Source organism: Bufo gargarizans, chromosome 4 (genome assembly GCF_014858855.1).
Source record: "Bufo gargarizans isolate SCDJY-AF-19 chromosome 4, ASM1485885v1, whole genome shotgun sequence".
Lineage (NCBI taxonomy): Eukaryota > Metazoa > Chordata > Amphibia > Anura > Bufonidae > Bufo > Bufo gargarizans.
The window spans coordinates 461293219-461310198 of NC_058083.1; the positions used below are offsets into that span (position 1 = coordinate 461293219).

The 16980-nt window shown below is 43.8% G+C and overlaps 1 protein-coding gene across 3 annotated transcripts in view; it reads left to right on the forward strand.

Moving 5' to 3' along the window:
* The first annotated feature begins 385 nt into the window (after positions 1 to 385).
* PLCB4 (phospholipase C beta 4) overlaps positions 386 to 16980 on the forward strand; it is a 349218-nt gene continuing 332623 nt past the window's right edge. For 2 of the 3 annotated variants that reach the window (XM_044288724.1, XM_044288726.1), the window contains exon 1: positions 386 to 539. The gene's annotated coding sequence lies outside the window, so the exon portion shown is untranslated. Of the gene's footprint in view, positions 540 to 562; positions 667 to 16980 lie in introns of those variants that run through there. The other variant, XM_044288725.1, reaches the window with a different exon arrangement.

The window sequence follows — 16980 nt, forward strand, 5'->3', positions numbered from 1 at the left end:
GCAGGAGCGTAAGGGGCCTATATACAGTATTGTGCCATTAATGCCACATATTTCAATGCATTTGCCTCAGAAAACAAGTTATTTTCTTTGGCTGAGGTAAAAAAAAACGCGTGAATTTGAGGTGAGCTCTTAACGTGTGAGATATGTAACTGGCAGGTAGCCGGCTTCCTTTTCTCAGGGGAATTAGAGGACTAAGACCTGGGATAATTTTATTTTAGCCGAATATTGGAGCAGCAGGAGCCATGTGTCCCTCTCATGTACACAGCGGAGGGACAGTGACAGGGAGACCTGCGTGCAGGCGCGCCCCCGCCACTCACACAGCAGCAGAGCAGCGGCAGAGCGCGCGCACGCGCCCCCGGAGGAGGTGTCAGGGCCGGAGTCCAGCGCAGGCACGAGCAGCGCGCACACGCCCCTCCAGGGACTGCTGCTGTCTCGGCTTCTCTCTCCCGGACCTGGCAAGTCCTAATTAGAAGAAGGAGAGAAGCATATAAAGGGGGGCGGCCGGCTGAGAGCAGGACTAGTCACCGGAGATACTGGAGGTTAGCAGCCCGCCTGGGGTGGGGGGTGCTGGGCATGCTTTGGTGACATCCCGGCTGCAGCGGCTGATGGCTGTGAGGAGACAATTGCATGGTGCTGATCGCCTCCAGCTCCCGGCTGTTCTGTGTGGTGAGTGTTGCGGGTGCCAGCCGTGCCATGGGGGTAGCAGATGGGCAGCTCATCCTCTGACCGGCTCTGCTCCTGATTTCTGCAGGATAGCACATGCAATCCCATCCCCAGTCGCAGTATGGTGAGTGCATGTGTACCAGCCTTGCCATGGGGTAGCAGATGGGCAGATCACCCTGCAACCGGCACAGGTCTCCTCTCCCTTTCTGCAGGATGCCAGTATGGTGTGATTTGTGCCAGTCATGCCAGCACATAGGTATAGCCTTACATCTCCTCTCTTGAGGGGGCATCCTGATTGTCATATGTTGGCATGAGGGACCTGCGCTGGTTATCTGCAGGGCCTGCCAAGCGGTGTACCTACCTGCCCTATTATTCCATGGTGCTTGTGCCCTCAGCTGCCATCGTCTCACCCTTTTGCTGTGCAGCGCTTTGCTGGTTTTGACCAATTGGCGGAGGTTCCCAGCTACACATCCGTCGCAGTGTGCGGTGCCTGCTTTCCGGTTGTTAAGTAGTTAATGATCCATGTGAGTTTTGTATTGTGTCATTGGTCTGGCTTAACTTTGTTGATATTAGATGTGGTTGGTAAGATTTGGCTGGCATAAGGGTGTTCCCGCACGGAGGCTATTGTGTGAATAATAAAGGGACTCATTAATCGGACTGATCGCTCGATGGGGTGTTAGGATTTTCACAATGAATTGCGTGACTTGACTAATAATTAATACTATATCTAATATCCTGTATACATGGGGTGCACCGTGCCCGCCGCTGCAGGTGCCTTGTATTCAGTCATATACTACCACCAACCTCTATCCTGTATACATGATGTGCACCGTGCCCGCCGCTGCAGGTGCCTTGTATTCAGTCATATACTAACCCAACCTCTATCCTGTATACATGAGGTGCACCGTGCCCGCCGCTGCAGGTGCCTTGTATTCAGTCATATACTACCCCAACCTCTATCCTGTATACATGAGGTGCACCGTGCCCGCCGCTGCAGGTGCCTTGTTTTCAGTCACATACTACCACCAGACTCTATTCTGTATACTTAGGGTGCACCGTGCCTGCCGCTGCAGGTGCCCTGTATTCAGTCACATACTACCACCAGACTCTATCCTGTATACTTAGGGTGCACCGTGCCCGCCGCTGCAGGTGCCTTGTATTCAGTCACATACTACTACCAGACTCTATCCTGTATACTTAGGGTGCACCATGCCCGCCGCTGCAGGTGCCTTGTTTTCAGTTGTATTTTACTGCCAGCCTCTATCCTGTATACATGGGGTGCACTGTGCCCGCCGCTGTAGGTGCCTTGTCTTCAATTGAATACTACCACCAGCCTCTATCCTGTATACATGGGGTGCACTGTGCCCGCCGCTGCAGGTGCCTTGAATTCAGTGATATGCTGCCACCAACCTATATACTATATACATGGGGTGCACTGTGCCCGCCGCTGCAGGTGCCTTGTATGCAGTGATATGCTGCCACAAACCAATATATACTATATACATGGGGTGGACTGTGCCCGCCGCTGCAGGTGCCTTGTATTAAGTGATATGCTGCCACCAACCTATATACTATATACATGGGGTGCACTGTGCCCGCCGCTGCAGGTGCCTTGTATTCAGTGATATGCTGCCACCAACCTATATACTATATACATGGGGTGCACTGTGCCCGCCGCTGCAGGTGCCTTGTATGCAGTGATATGCTTGCCACCAACCTATATACTATATACATGGGGTGGACTGTGCCCGCCGCTGCAGATGCCTTGTATTCAGTGATATGCTGCCACCAACCTATATACTATATACATGGGGTGCACTGTGCCCGCCGCTGCAGGTGCCTTGTATGCAGTGATATGCTGCCACCAACCTATATACTATATACATGGGGTGGACTGTGCCCGCCGCTGCAGATGCCTTGTATTCAGTGATATGCTGCCACCAACCTATATACTATATACATGGGGTGCACTGTGCCCGCCGCTGCAGGTGCCTTGTATGCAGTGATATGCTGCCACCAACCTATATACTATATACATGGGGTGCACTGTGCCCGCCGCTGCAGGTGCCTTGTATTCAGTGATATGCTGCCACCAACCTATATACTATATACATGGGGTGCACTGTGCCCGCCGCTGCAGGTGCCTTGTATTCAGTGATATGCTGCCACCAGCTTCTTTAACCCGGGAAGGCAGATGGCAGCAGGCAGGTCTGCCTATCCTGGAAACGACAGGTTGATTTCAGTATTTGTGTAGGGCAGGGATATCCCTGTCATTATCATTATTATTATGATGATTGCTGCGTGTGGATGGCTGGGGGATGAGTCACGGTATTTAGTGTGCCACATGCTACCTGCTAACCGTCTTTCTCAGCTTTTGATTGTCAGTTTGTTATTTTACAGAGCAGTCACTTAAAATCAAGTCGAGGAGGAAAAAAAAAATATGGCCTGGAAGGCGTTCAGCTAATAAATGTCCATAATAATTCACGTTAAGTAGAGTTTAAAAGTGACAATGACATAAATATCGTTTTTTATTTAACTAAGTGCGGGATTTGCAGGGAGGTGAATATGGGGCTGTTTATAATAGATGGAACATTTTGGAAACTTTTGGGGATCCTAATCTTTTGATGAGCTATTAATGTGGTGGAGCGCTCACTGGAAATACCGTACAGAAGGCGTTTAGTATTGTTGTTACTAAGGTTCGTCGCAGTGGTTTTAACTCTTGGCGTCCAGATCTATTGTGCTTCTGCATACTGCCAGGTCGTCTTTTGAGGCTACCCGCATATTTGTGTCATCCGTTCAGCTCTTCCAAATATAAATGACATACATATGAATTTGCAGTTCTGAACATACAGTATATATAAAATAATGCTTTAGTTGCTTCCTGGCACCCACAGGGTCTGTCGACATTATAGAAGACCATTAGACATATTTACTGTATTAATACTTTCCGGGTTATAACAAGACAGGCAGAAACTGCACCAAAAATTGCCACATTTTGCTACATTCGTTCTCTCTTCCTTATGTCACCTGTGGCTTACTTTACGCCAATATTTTTGGTCATTAGTAAATGTGGCGGATAGTATGACTCCACTTAGCCCCACTTGCACTTTTCAAAGCAAATGGGGCATAAAACACATCTAAAATACATAATAAATTTGGCGCATGACATGTACTCCAGTTCTTCGGAGCAACTTTAGTAAAAAATCTGGTACCTTTTGCTTTGTGAATTTCTACTTTTTGTGATTTATGGCGAGGACAGGTTCATGTTAGCGATATTAACGAAGGATGATGCTTTGAACTTGGCGAGCAAAAAACATATGAAAATAGTAAAGGACAATAGTATTGTTTCTATGTCCGAGTATGTGCTCTGAGCAAGAAGAAGCCTGAAGACCAGCAGAAGACAGGAACTGCTGGAGAAATGCTCTTCGTATAGTGACCAGGAGTCAAAGCTGACCAGATAGGACATATTTATTAATACTGTCTGGGTTATAACCAGGGCTGTGGAGTCGGAGTCGGAGTCGAGGAGTCGGAGTCGGAGTCAATTTTGGGTACCTGGAGTCGGAGTCGGAGTCGGCAAAAAATGAACCGACTCCGACTCCGACTCCTACTAAATTTAAATTGGAATAAAAAAAAAAAAAAAAGCAAGTTTAAATGTCCGAATTCATAAACAGTTATAATTAATGACTTCTCTACTGTAAGAATAAAGGCCAATGCATGCAGCGCCTCACGTAACCGCAAAACGAACACGTTCAGTGATGTGAAGAAGCATGCTTCACTATATGGCACGCAATGCACAATTAGGAGTGGCAATACATATACTTTCCATTGTGTTGTGTTCTGATGTTACAGGGAACACAATGCCCATGGTTTACCGAGCCTCTCACTGATAAGGGATTAAGTAAATATGTGTTTTGCAGGACTAGAGACACTTGTATAAGTGAAGGGAATGGAGGGTCAATAGTTCAAGACTAAAGCTGTAAACCATTGGAAAAACTGCTGTCATTCAGCTAAGGCTACTTTCACACCTGCGTTCAGGTGTCCGCTCGTGAGCTCCGTTTGAAGGGGCTCACGAGCGGCCCTGAACGCAGCCGTCTGGCCCTAATGCATTCTCAGTGGAGGCGGATCCACTGAGAATGCATCCGTCTGCCAGCGCTCAGCCTCCGCTCCGCTCAGTGAGCGGACACCTGAACGCTGCTTGCAGCGTTCGGGTGTCCGCCTGGCCGTGCGGAGGCGAGCGGATCCGTCCAGACTTATAATGGAAGTCAATGGGGACGGATCCGCTTGAAGATGACACCATATGGCTCAATCTTCAAGCGGATCCGTCCCCCATTGACTTTCAATGTAAAGTCTGAACGGATCCGCTTAGGCTACTTTCACACTTAAACATTTTTCTAAGTTATAATGCAGTCGGATCCGTTCTGAACGGATGCAAACGTCTGCATTATAGGAGCGGATCCCGTCTGATGAAACATCAGACGGACCCGCTCCGAACGCTAGTGTGAAAGTAGCCTAAGGCTATAAAACGTGTAAACTCAGAATGTTATCTTAAACTTTAAACATGACTATGGGATTCTTCTAGGGAAATCATGTTTTAAAATAAATGTCCCTTCCTGGATCCTCCCACTGCCCTATCTTCAGCAGAAGATCAGCACACAAAGGAGAAGGCAGAAGCTTCTGCCCAACTACCTCTCTGTGCTAGAAGAGCTTAGAAGAACTTCTTTCTTTCCTTCAAGGAATGTATAAAATACATTCACATATTAAATACAGAGGAGTCGGAGTCGGGGAGTCGGAGTCGGAGTCGGAAGTACAAAAAACTGAGGAGTCGGAGTCGGAGCATTTATCTACCGACTCCACAGCCCTGGTTATAACTAGACAGGCAAAAACTGCGCCAAATGATAGCATATAGTAATAATAATAATGATACGGTTAGTATTATTTTTGCCATTGATCATAGAATTGTCTTGGCTTCCCAACCTGAACAATCGTAAGCTGATATGTTTGCTTGAGCAATGGTGATAAGGATTGTGGAATGTGATAGATACCACCGAGAATTGATAATACATTGGTAGTAGGTGTTACTCAATACGGGTAAACGTTTTATCTCTAGGTTCATTGATGACGATATGGATGTCTCTAGCAAATGCTGAGTCACAGACTTGTCCTAGTTTTCTTCTTATAAAAACGCATTAGGCAGTTGGATACCATAAAGTCACACTTCAATATTGTATAATGCATGTGAGTGAGTGACCTAGACTGCAAGGCTAGAAAAACATACGGTATTGTAAGGGTACGGTCAGACAGGGGTGTTTGGAGGAGGCTTTGAGGCTGATCTGCCTGCAGGATTTTCAGCCAAAGTCAGAAGTGGATCCAACAGGAAGGAGAATTATAAATCCTCTCTTTATATTTCTGATTCCTTTTAAAATACACTTCTGACTTCGGCAACAAATCTGCCCCAAAACCTCCCCCAAAAAACGGTGGCAGCCGTATGCTTATTGTTAAGATGGGCTATGGTTTTATGTGAAATGAAAGGTCCATAATACTGGAACACAGTGTCTACCTACAGAGGGACCTCAGTGTTTTCTAGAACCTGGTCGGGAAGAGGACCAAGAGTCGTCACTTTTAGAGGTAGAATGGCAAAAAGATTTCAGTCTGTTCAAAGACATTTGATATAGAGGAAGACAAATGAATCAACAGCCAGAAAATAGCAATGGTTGGGAACTTTGAAATACTTGACCTATCCAAGGTTGTTTATGGTGGGGTTAGGGCTACACCTGTTATACAATGGTTCCTTCATGGTGGAAAAAAATGGGAATCGCTATAACGTCTACTGGTTTGGTATTTGTCTGTGTTCAATATATTGAGTTTCTTTGGTTGTAGATATTGTTTACCCCCTTTCCTAATTGGAATAGTAGTATTAGGGATAATTATTGTATCAAGCAATGGAAATCTGCATCATGTATACTTCAGATTATGGAGGGATTGCACCAGTAGAGTCTTCTTGATTGCTAGAGCTATTTGTGTGCCTATCGGTGTGCCATAAGTTGCTTTTAAGCATAGGGTCATACATTTTATATATATATATATATATATATATATATGCAATATTGTTTGGACTATAAGACGCACCAGACCATAAGGGTACTTTCACACTAGCGTTTTTGTTTTCTGGTATTGATTTCCGTCACAGGGGCTCAATACCGGAAAAAAGTTTTATCCTAATGCATTCTGAATGGAGAGCATTCCATTCAGGATGCATCAGTTCAGTCCCTCTTACTTTTTTTGTCCGGAGAATATACCGCAGCATGCTGCATTTTTCTCTCCAGCTAAAAATCCTGAACACTTGCCGGAATGCCGGATCCTGCATTAATTTCCATTTAAATGTATTAGTGCCGGATCTGGCATTACAATTGCCGCATCGATGGTTCCGTTCTTCCGGTCCGCGCATGAGCAGACCATTAAATCTGTGATAAATATAAATACTGTATCCGTTTTTCCGGATGGCACCGGAGAGACAGATCCGGTATTTCAATGCATTTGTCAGATGGATCCGCATCAGTTTGTGTCCGGATTGCCGGAACTGCCTGCCGGAATCCTCTGCTGCAAGTGTAAATGTAGCCTTAGACCACCTAGGATTGAGAATTTTAGAAGAGAAAAATAAGAAAAAAATATTTTTCATCAGACTTCAGATCAAACCCCTAAATAAGACCCCCATTCCTCATCAGACCTCCGATCACTCTGGAGTGCGCTGTTCCTGTACTCACCACTCCTGGGTCTTCTGCCGGAGAAGACCAGGGAGCAGTGAGTGCAGCCAGCACAAGGAGAGCTATATTCACCACTCCTGGATCCTATTGTGTGCTAATGAGCGTATCCATAATGAAAGCGTTCATTAGTATTTGCTTCATAGGATGCACTGTGCCCCCCCCCCCTCCAGTCTTCTGAGAAAAATATGGAAATATGGTGTTCGTATATATATATACGGTGTGTGTGTGTATATATATATATATATGTATATATATATATATATATATATTTATATTTGGTAATATATGCCTTTAAGACTAGACTGAGAACCACATAATGCTCGGTCTCATTGGAAGGCATTGTATTATACACCTCTGGAGCGTGATTTTTAATGTTGTTTTTCAACCCTTTCGTTCCCGGCGTGGCCTTTTCACATGGGGATGAGCTGGATGAGTTTATTCCAGGCTAAATCTGCTGGAGATTTAATGTAAGGTGCGCTTTCCATGCAGGCTCAGTGTGTTTCTAATAGAGGTATTAGCTTTCATGTAGGAGACTCTTCTACATTCCGTTGTTGAGCTGGTTTTGCAGTTTTGCTGATTGCTTTTCAGGGTTTTCAGGTTTTGTTTTTTCAATGGACGTCTATTTTTACATTTATCTCATTTTAACATTACTTATACACTTATGGATGTGGCAAGAGAATGTTGACTTTACTTTGATTTGTCCCTTTCATCTTCCTGTGGTTCTCGTTTTCTAATGGTCACACGGTGGTAGCAGATACTTTATAGCCAGATGAAGGATAGACCTGTAGATGCGAATATACATTTCTGACACTTGCAGTTGCATAATTATGGGTTGTGGAAATCTCTAACCAGTATCAAAATAGTTAAAGCGTTATGCCCTGATTAATGTCAACAATGAAAATCAGGCACCATATAGTACATGGCAGTCTCTTTCTAACAAAGAACCAGCCCTTAGCTGCAGCAGAAATAACACGTCCCCCTGATCTATCAGCTTGAGCAGAGCAATGAATGTAGAGATCTGTGGATCCATGTGAGGCACAGGGCTGGTTCTAGCTGTGATAGAAAGAGTTTGTCATGTACTATATGATGTCTGAAAAGCAATTAGGGCAATGAATGGGGAGCTATCTGGATCCATTTGAGGTACAGAGATCTCCCCATTCATTGCCCCAATTGCCTTTCTAGATTTATTTCGATTTGGAAGCTCAGGGGATGTGTCCTTTCTCAGGGTGTATGTCCTTTCTCAGGGGATGTGTCCTTTCTCAGGGTGTATGTCCTTTCTCAGGGTGTATGTCCTTTCTCAGGGTGTATGTCCTTTCTCAGGGTGTATGTCCTTTCTCGGGGGATGTGTCCTTTCTCAGGGTGTATGTCCTTTCTCATGTTGTATGTCCTTTCTCAGGGGATGTGTCCTTTCTCAGGGTGTATGTCCTTTCTCAGGGTGTATGTCCTTTCTCGGGGTGTATGTCCTTTCTCAGGGTGTATGTCCTTTCTCATGTTGTATGTCCTTTCTCAGGGGATGTGTCCTTTCTCAGGGTGTATGTCCTTTCTCAGGGTGTATGTCCTTTCTCGGGGGATGTGTCCTTTCTCAGGGGATGTGTCCTTTCTCAGGGTGTATGTCCTTTCTCAGGGGATGTGTCCTTTCTCAGGGTGTATGTCCTTTCTCAGGGTGTATGTCCTTTCTCAGGGGATGTGTCCTTTCTAAGAGTGTATGTCCTTTCTCAGGGGATGTGTCCTTTCTCAGGGTGTATGTCCTTTCTCAGGGTGTATGTCCTTTCTCAGGGTGTATGTCCTTTCTCAGGGTGTATGTCCTTTCTCAGGGTGTATGTCCTTTCTCAGGGGATGTGTCCTTTCTCAGGGGATGTGTCCTTTCTCAGGGTGTATGTCCTTTCTCAGGGGATATGTCCTTTCTCAGGGTGTATGTCCTTTCTCAGGGGATGTGTCCTTTCTCAGGGGATGTGTCCTTTCTCAGGGTGTATGTCCTTTCTCAGGGGATGTGTCCTTTCTAAGAGTGTATGTCCTTTCTCAGGGGATGTGTCCTTTCTCAGGGTGTATGTCCTTTCTCATGGTGTATGTCCTTTCTCAGGGGATGTGTCCTTTCTCAGGGGATGTGTCCTTTCTCAGGGGATGTGTCCTTTCTCAGGGTGTATGTCCTTTCTCAGGGGATGTGTCCTTTCTCAGGGGATGTGTCCTTTCTCAGGGTGACGTGCCTTTTCTCCCTTGCAACTGTCACAGCTTCTAACAGAAGATAGGGATGGTGACAGTTGAAGGACTGAACTGAGCATGTGTGACCACCTCAGCAAGGTGGACAGAAATAAGGAAAGGAAGAAACAGCAGGTGGCGCTAGACAGATACATTTTATTGAATAACAGCGGCTATACTAAATTATTAATTACATGCAATAGCAAAAGTGTTTAGATCCTGGTGCTAAATGTATATTTTTTCATGGGACAAGATTAACCCTTTAAGGCCACCCCGTTAGCTGTGGGATTTGATAGGGGTTACTTGTGACATGACAATCCACAGTGAGGAAAACCAAACATGCAAACCCCTTGATGTTGTACTATTGATTTAAAGGGGTTGTCTGGCAGAACAAAAAGGCTCAGAATGGTGTAAAATTAAATAAGTCATATTTTCCTTACTGTTCTCCTGCCCCCCAATCTGATGGTTCCCAGTCCTCTATCAGTCTCTACTTCTTCCTGGTCCTGCACAATTTATAGGAAATGACTTTGCAGCCAATCATTGGCCAAAGCAGGTCACCACTGTCTAGTGATTGGCTGAGTAGGACGCGGAGATTGGCGAAGGACTGGGAAGCGGGTGGATTGGTAAAGTGAGTACGACTTATTTTTTTATTTTAGTTCTGAGTCATTTTTTGAAACTTTTAATTATGTGGACAACCCCTTAAAAAATGGTCGTATGTTACTGTTATATCTTTTTACATTATAACTTCTTCACGTGTAGCCATTTTGCTACAAAACGGATCAGTTTTGCCCTAATGCATTCTAAATGGAAAAGGATCCGCTCAGAATGCATCAGTTTGGCTCTGTTCCACCTCCAGGAGGCTTGCAGCGTTTTGGTGTCCGTCTGACGAAACTGAGCCAAACGGATTAGTCCTGACACACAATGTAAGTCAATGGGGACGGATCCGTTTTCACTGAAACAATTTGGCACAATAGAAAACGGATGGTGTTCAAGACGGATCAGTTTTGACAATGTTAAAGATAATACAAACGGATCCGTTCTGAACGAATGCATGCGGTTGTATTATCGCTGCGGATCCATCTGTGCAGATCCATGAAGGATCCGCACCAACCGCGAGTGTGAAAGTAGTCTAATAAAGATTGGTTTACACAATCATTATAAATACCTAATGGATTGCACTCGTCGTGGATATATTCTGCCATTTTTATTGTGACATGTGTATTGCTACATGGTGATTTTAATGTTTGCACAATCAGGGATAAATATTGGCCAATGATCATTACGATCACTCGGAAATAAATGAATGATAATGATTATTAATACAGATTTATTACCTCGTCCATTGGATCTGCCTATAAAGTGTCCTCATAGTTCTCAGTATTCATCCTGACAATGTGTAATACAGAAGTAGTATAGACATCATCGCAGCCGTGCAGCATTTCTAAGTGTTTTCATATGTTTATAGTATGAGTGGCCAAGAATAAAAAGATGGAAAACAAAGGCTTTTCTGTGAATTTCCTTGACAGTGTCTTCAGAACCTTAAAATTCTAGTTTGCCAAAGGATTAAGCAAAATCTCCCTCTCTTTACCGTAGGTTATACTCGGAGTACGGCCACACGTTCAAGTTTTTTATGCAGTTTTTGAAGCCAAAACCAGGACTGGATGATAAAAGAAGAGAAAGAAGTAAGGACAGATACAACATCTCTTTTTTTTAATCCACTCCTGGTTTTGGCTTCAAAAACTGCATCAAAGAACCTGAATGTGTGGCCATACCCTCACATCTCTCTGTTCTGATAGTTTGCTACAATGTATTGGCGTAGGTAAAATGTATCATACATTTTAAATATAGCTGATAGCACACAGACCCATACAAGTCAATGGGGATATATATTTTTTTTAACGGATCTGTGGGCCTGATCTGAGAATCTCACTGCAGGTCCTATTCTTGTCCTATGTGCAAATGAGAATAACCCTTTCTGTTGAATACGGAATGCACATGGAAGCTATCCTTTTTTTAAGGATCTGTTTATTGTGGACAAAAAATCTATTTTAATGAAAAGTATTAAAACCTAAAGTATTACAACTGCCCCAAGTAAGGGCAGCATATTACAAGGACAAGTCCGTTCTCCTATTAGCCAAACGTCTGAAACAATATTCTGCCAACTGGCTTATAGTAGCAATAAGAGAACATAGCGGGATCTGTGTTGATGAGTCCTCCGCATGCCCCTCTCAGCACTGGTAGACCGGCAGCAGTGGACGGCTGTATTAGATTGCTCCTGTTAGTCATATGGCATGATATATTCTGTGATGCTTTGGCATGTGGGTGAACTGGTCGATCCCTGGAACATGTCACCATTTCTTAGGGTTTCTTAGTAGTTTTCTGGTTTAGAAAAACAGTTTTAAATACCCCGTACAGTTCTGGACTAATTGAGGGAAATCCCTTGTTAAGGACTGTCATCGGTTATCTGAAGTGGAGAGTTGCTACTCTCTCTTTTGAGGATCACGACTATCCATGCATTACAGTGACTTACCATTGATTTGAATGGACATCATGTAATATTTCATTTCCCCTAGGGTAGCATTGCAGGGGAATGAACACTTGCTGGCAGGTTCTCCTGGTCACTGGGGATCCAAACAGACACCCTGCTATCACTTTATTTTTAAGAAGCCCTTCTAACAAAAAGTCTGTCAACCCTTTTGGCTTGGTATTGTATGGAGCCTCTGGAGTTAAAGGGGTTATCCAATCCCTATAATCCCTTTAAACAAAAATGTTCATAATCATAGTTACATAGAAGGTAAGGCTGGAAAAAGACAGAGGTCCATCCTGTAATCCAAAAGAGTTGGTCCAGAGGAAGACAGAAACCCCTATGAGGCAGATGTCAACTACTCCAACCTTAAAGGGGTTATCCAGTATCTACAACAGCCTCCCCATGGCCGGGCCCCTCCGTGGGAATATACTTACCCCGCTCCCGGTGCCGCTCCTGGTCCTCGCACTGCCGCTGCTGCTTTTCCCTGGACACTGATGAAAACATCCGGTGTCGGGGTGGAGCAGCCAATGGCAGGCGGGACAGGGATGAGCCTCCCTAGCGTCACCGCGGAGGATGTCCTCTTGTCGTGGTTACAGGCCCAGGTATAAAATGATCATTAGAAAGATCTCTGTACTGTGCATTCAGATATTTTTATATTGTGGATCTCCCCTAAGCCGTCTTTATTCCATACTAAACAAACCCAAGTTTGGTAACCTGTCTGGTCCTGCAGTCCACCCATTCCCTTCATTACTGGACCTTGGTCACTCTCCTCTGAACCTCTGGTTCTTCACACTGGAAAGCTTCCTTAGATGTATTTTTCTTTCAAAGCTAAAAAGATGGGAGCAAGGTGCCCACCAAAATAGTGACTAGAAATGCTAAAAAATCCATTACTGACTCCTTGACCGCAGCGCTACTATCTGGTTAGGAAATTAGCTTCACTTATGACTATGTCATTTCTGGAGGAAGAGGGACAGCTGAAGGAGCTCTGCTGTGTGAAGACTTATAGAGCAGCATTTCCCTATATTTCTAAGCTGAGTAATGCTAATTTAAATTCTATCAACGTATCCCCAAGGCTATGATCATACAGTGCACTGCACATTAAAAGCACAGCATGGTCCCCTTAGAGACATGGCATGTACCCCTTAGGGTACATGAACCCTAGGCTATAGAAGACTTTGGTTTTAACATCCAGGACTACTTTGGAAATGAGTCGAGGGAGAGTGTAAAAAGAACTTATAAAAATATAGGCTTTTATAGTGAGGAGGTAAAACTTTTTGCCTTATACTACAATCATTGTGTCTTCAGATAGCTGCAGTATACTGAGGGCTTTTACTAGTAAGAATGTAATTATCTTCACAATAATACTATTCACCATCATCACCTGTAGGCTATACCAGTGATTATATGGAGCGGAGTATTCTCAGAACAGCAATACAATTTCAAGGTCAGATCATACAGAATTTATGACTGCACTGATTAAAATCAAATTATTACCCAAATCCACAGACTTCCAGAGGGATCCATATGGTGTATGCAGAATGTCAGATTGTTGCAATCCTCTGGATTACTGGCACTGGCCCTTAGAATGTAGATTTGGTTACAGGGATATTTTTATGTGTTTTTAATCATCTTTAAAAATTAAAGGGGACGTCCGGGGTCAAGAAAAAAATTGTACAGTGGTGGGAAATAAAATATGGTGGGGTATAGAATAATAAAAGAAGCAGCACTGACTTGAAGGAGTGATGTCAAGTCTGCTGCAACCACTAGCCTCAGTGGTGAAATCAGATGGCTGCAGTGGTCATGGGTGTAGAAGTGACAACAGTGGCAGGGAGCATCTGAGCAAAGGTGCTGAAACGTATGGCGATCTAATAGGTAAGTACTAATAGGGAAGTACTGCTTTTATTATTTTATGCAATTTTCTACCAGTGCCCCTTTTTTTCCTGAACCTGGACAATCCCTTTAATCTCTTTCAGCCAGTGGGTTGTCTGGGGCATATGATGGCAGAGTAAACAGAACCACATGGATGCTTTCAGACAAGTTAATACGTTATTACGTGCATAGTAATGGGTCAACAATCTGGATATCAGACACAAATTTGTGGGTATACTACACTAGGGATCGTCCGATTATCGGAGTTACCGATATTATCGTCCGATATTCATGATGTTCAAAGTTATCAGTATCAGCATCTAACCTTGCCAATAACACCGATAATGCTACCAGCACGCGATCACTGAACATGAGCGCGCTGCTGTCAGCACGCTCATGTTCCCTCAGCAGCACAGGGGAGAAGGAGTCACTCTCTCCCTCCCCCTGTGCCACACTGCCAATAAGGAGAGACGGGAGGTGGAGGGGCGGGCACACTGCGCCACCAATGATAATTAACGTCTAATAGAAATACAGGAGGCGGTGCCCAGCCTATATGAAAGGAAGCTGCGATCAGCCGCACCTGGGGGGTTAACTGCTGCCGCTGATCGCAGCTCCCTGTCAGAGGCAGGGTGCAGGCTATGTGATTCTGCGCTGACCAACCTGCCTTCTGTATTAAACGTTAATTATCATTAGTGGTGCAGTGCCCCCTCCCCCACCCCCCAGTATTAAAATCATTGGTGGTGCAGTGCAACCCCCAACCCCCCTCCCCCAGTATCATTGGTGGCAGTGGCCACAGGGTCCCCTCCCCTCCTCCTAATTGGTGGCAGTGGCAGCTTCTGATTGGAGCCCCAGCAGTGTAATTTTGGGGCTCTGATCGGTTACCATAGCTGCCAGGACGCTACTGAAGCCCTGGCTGCCATGGTAAGCTCCATACTGCTGTGTGTACTATGCACAGGGCAGCAGGGACAGTGTAAAGTCCTATTCACCCTAATAGAGCTCTAGCAGGGTGAATAGAACAAGGGATTAAAATATTCCAGGTTCTAGCCCCTAAGGGGTAAATATTTATTAAATAAAAAGTAAAAAAAACACCAAAATATTAAGTATAAATCACCCCCTTTCCCAATTTTACATATAAAATATATAAACAATAAATAAATAAACAAACATATCACATATTGCCACGTCCGAAAAGTCCAAACTATTAAAAAAAAAAAAAAATATATATATATATATATATATATATATAAAAAATCTATGTGGTGAAAGCCGTAACAGCAATTAAAAAAAAAATGAAAATGCACAGAATATCGGTATAAATTAGCGTCTATCGGCCTGAAAGTTCACCGGTCATTGGTATCGACTCTAAAAAATCTATATCGGTCGAACCCTATACTACACTATACTGTACGCATGTTATTATGTTGATATGTGGTATTTTTGGATGAGGTTAACCCTGTGAGTGCCATCTGAGCTCATCCATATTTTTACTTTAGTTGGCACATTCTTTGATTTCAGGGAAAGCCCTGGTGCATATAAGGTTGCTAGATAATAGTCCCTGAAGGTCACATTGACAGTCATTGGTAAAACATTATTAGGGTTTCTGGCGGTCAGTTGGTAGATTCAAGTAGGACCTTGCATATGTAGTAGAGTAGATGATAAGAAATAAATATGCATTAAAATAAGTATTATGTAATGATAGTGTACATAAGGACATTCAAGGACAGTGAGTCCCTTACTAGAACCCAACCCACTTTCCCTACCTACTTGCAGTATAAGCCCTAAGTGGCAGAACCGCAACTGGACAACGGCCCCTACACTGCTGGAGCCCAGACAGGTACGTTTATTACAGATTGTTCTGTCTTCATGCACGTTCACACAGTGTGCAGTCTGACATTCAGCATAAACCATTCCTGTCTTCCAAATAAGAGGACTGTTCTTTGTAGTCTAACTTGTTTATTGGTCAACAGGTCATACATATGTGACTATATACGATTGATTGATTGTTAAAACTACAAAAATACAAATAGCAAGTATAAGTATAAAGTATAGCATGGACTATAACATTTACAGTCATCAGTGAAGGCACATGGTAAAATTGCTGCCTGTACATAAGATTGCATGGATAGCAAACAGTAATAACAACTCCCTGAGTAACAATTACAACTAGCTGAACAGCTCTGCAACACACAATATCCCAGAAATGAAGGTAGATCTCTCACCTGATATGTTTATAGGATGGTGGAATTTCAGAAGTAGATATGCAAAAGGACAGCTCTGCTGATGTGTCCTGAAGACTGGAGACTTCTCTTTCCCAGAATGCTTTTCACTCCCACAATGCAGTGTACCACCCACAATGCAGTAGTCTTTCTAACAGGAAGAACAAAGTGTAATACAACTTAACACCGCTAGATGGTGCTATAACCACACTAAACACTTCAGAAATACAAAGACTGAGGCAGACGTGATCTGTAATGATTCTCTAACCCTGCTGGGCAGAACACAGATTATAAATTAATTTTCGTCAGTTAAAACTTTTGATGGAAAATTACCTAATAACAAAGTTGAAATTTTTAGTTTTAAAGTAATCTCAACTTCTCAGAAATAAAAACTGTTAGCGTGGGTTGACACTAGCGTTAGGGATTCCATTATGGCTTTCCTTTATAACATGGTTATAACGGAATACCCAGACAGAATGCAAAACGGAAGCCTTTAAAAGGCTTTCTGTTTGCTTTCCGTCCTAAGAGAAGTGTATAGGAAAGCATAACGGATCCGTCTTGATTACCATAGACTTCTATTAGACTTCTATTAGGGCGGAAAGCAAACGGAATGCCTTTAAAAAGGGTTCCGTTTTGCATTCCGTCATAATACAAGTCTATAGGCAGAAGAACGGATCCGTCTTTCCATCTTCTGGATTCCGTTATTTTCCGTTATAACGGAAAGCCATAACGGAATCCCTAACGCTAG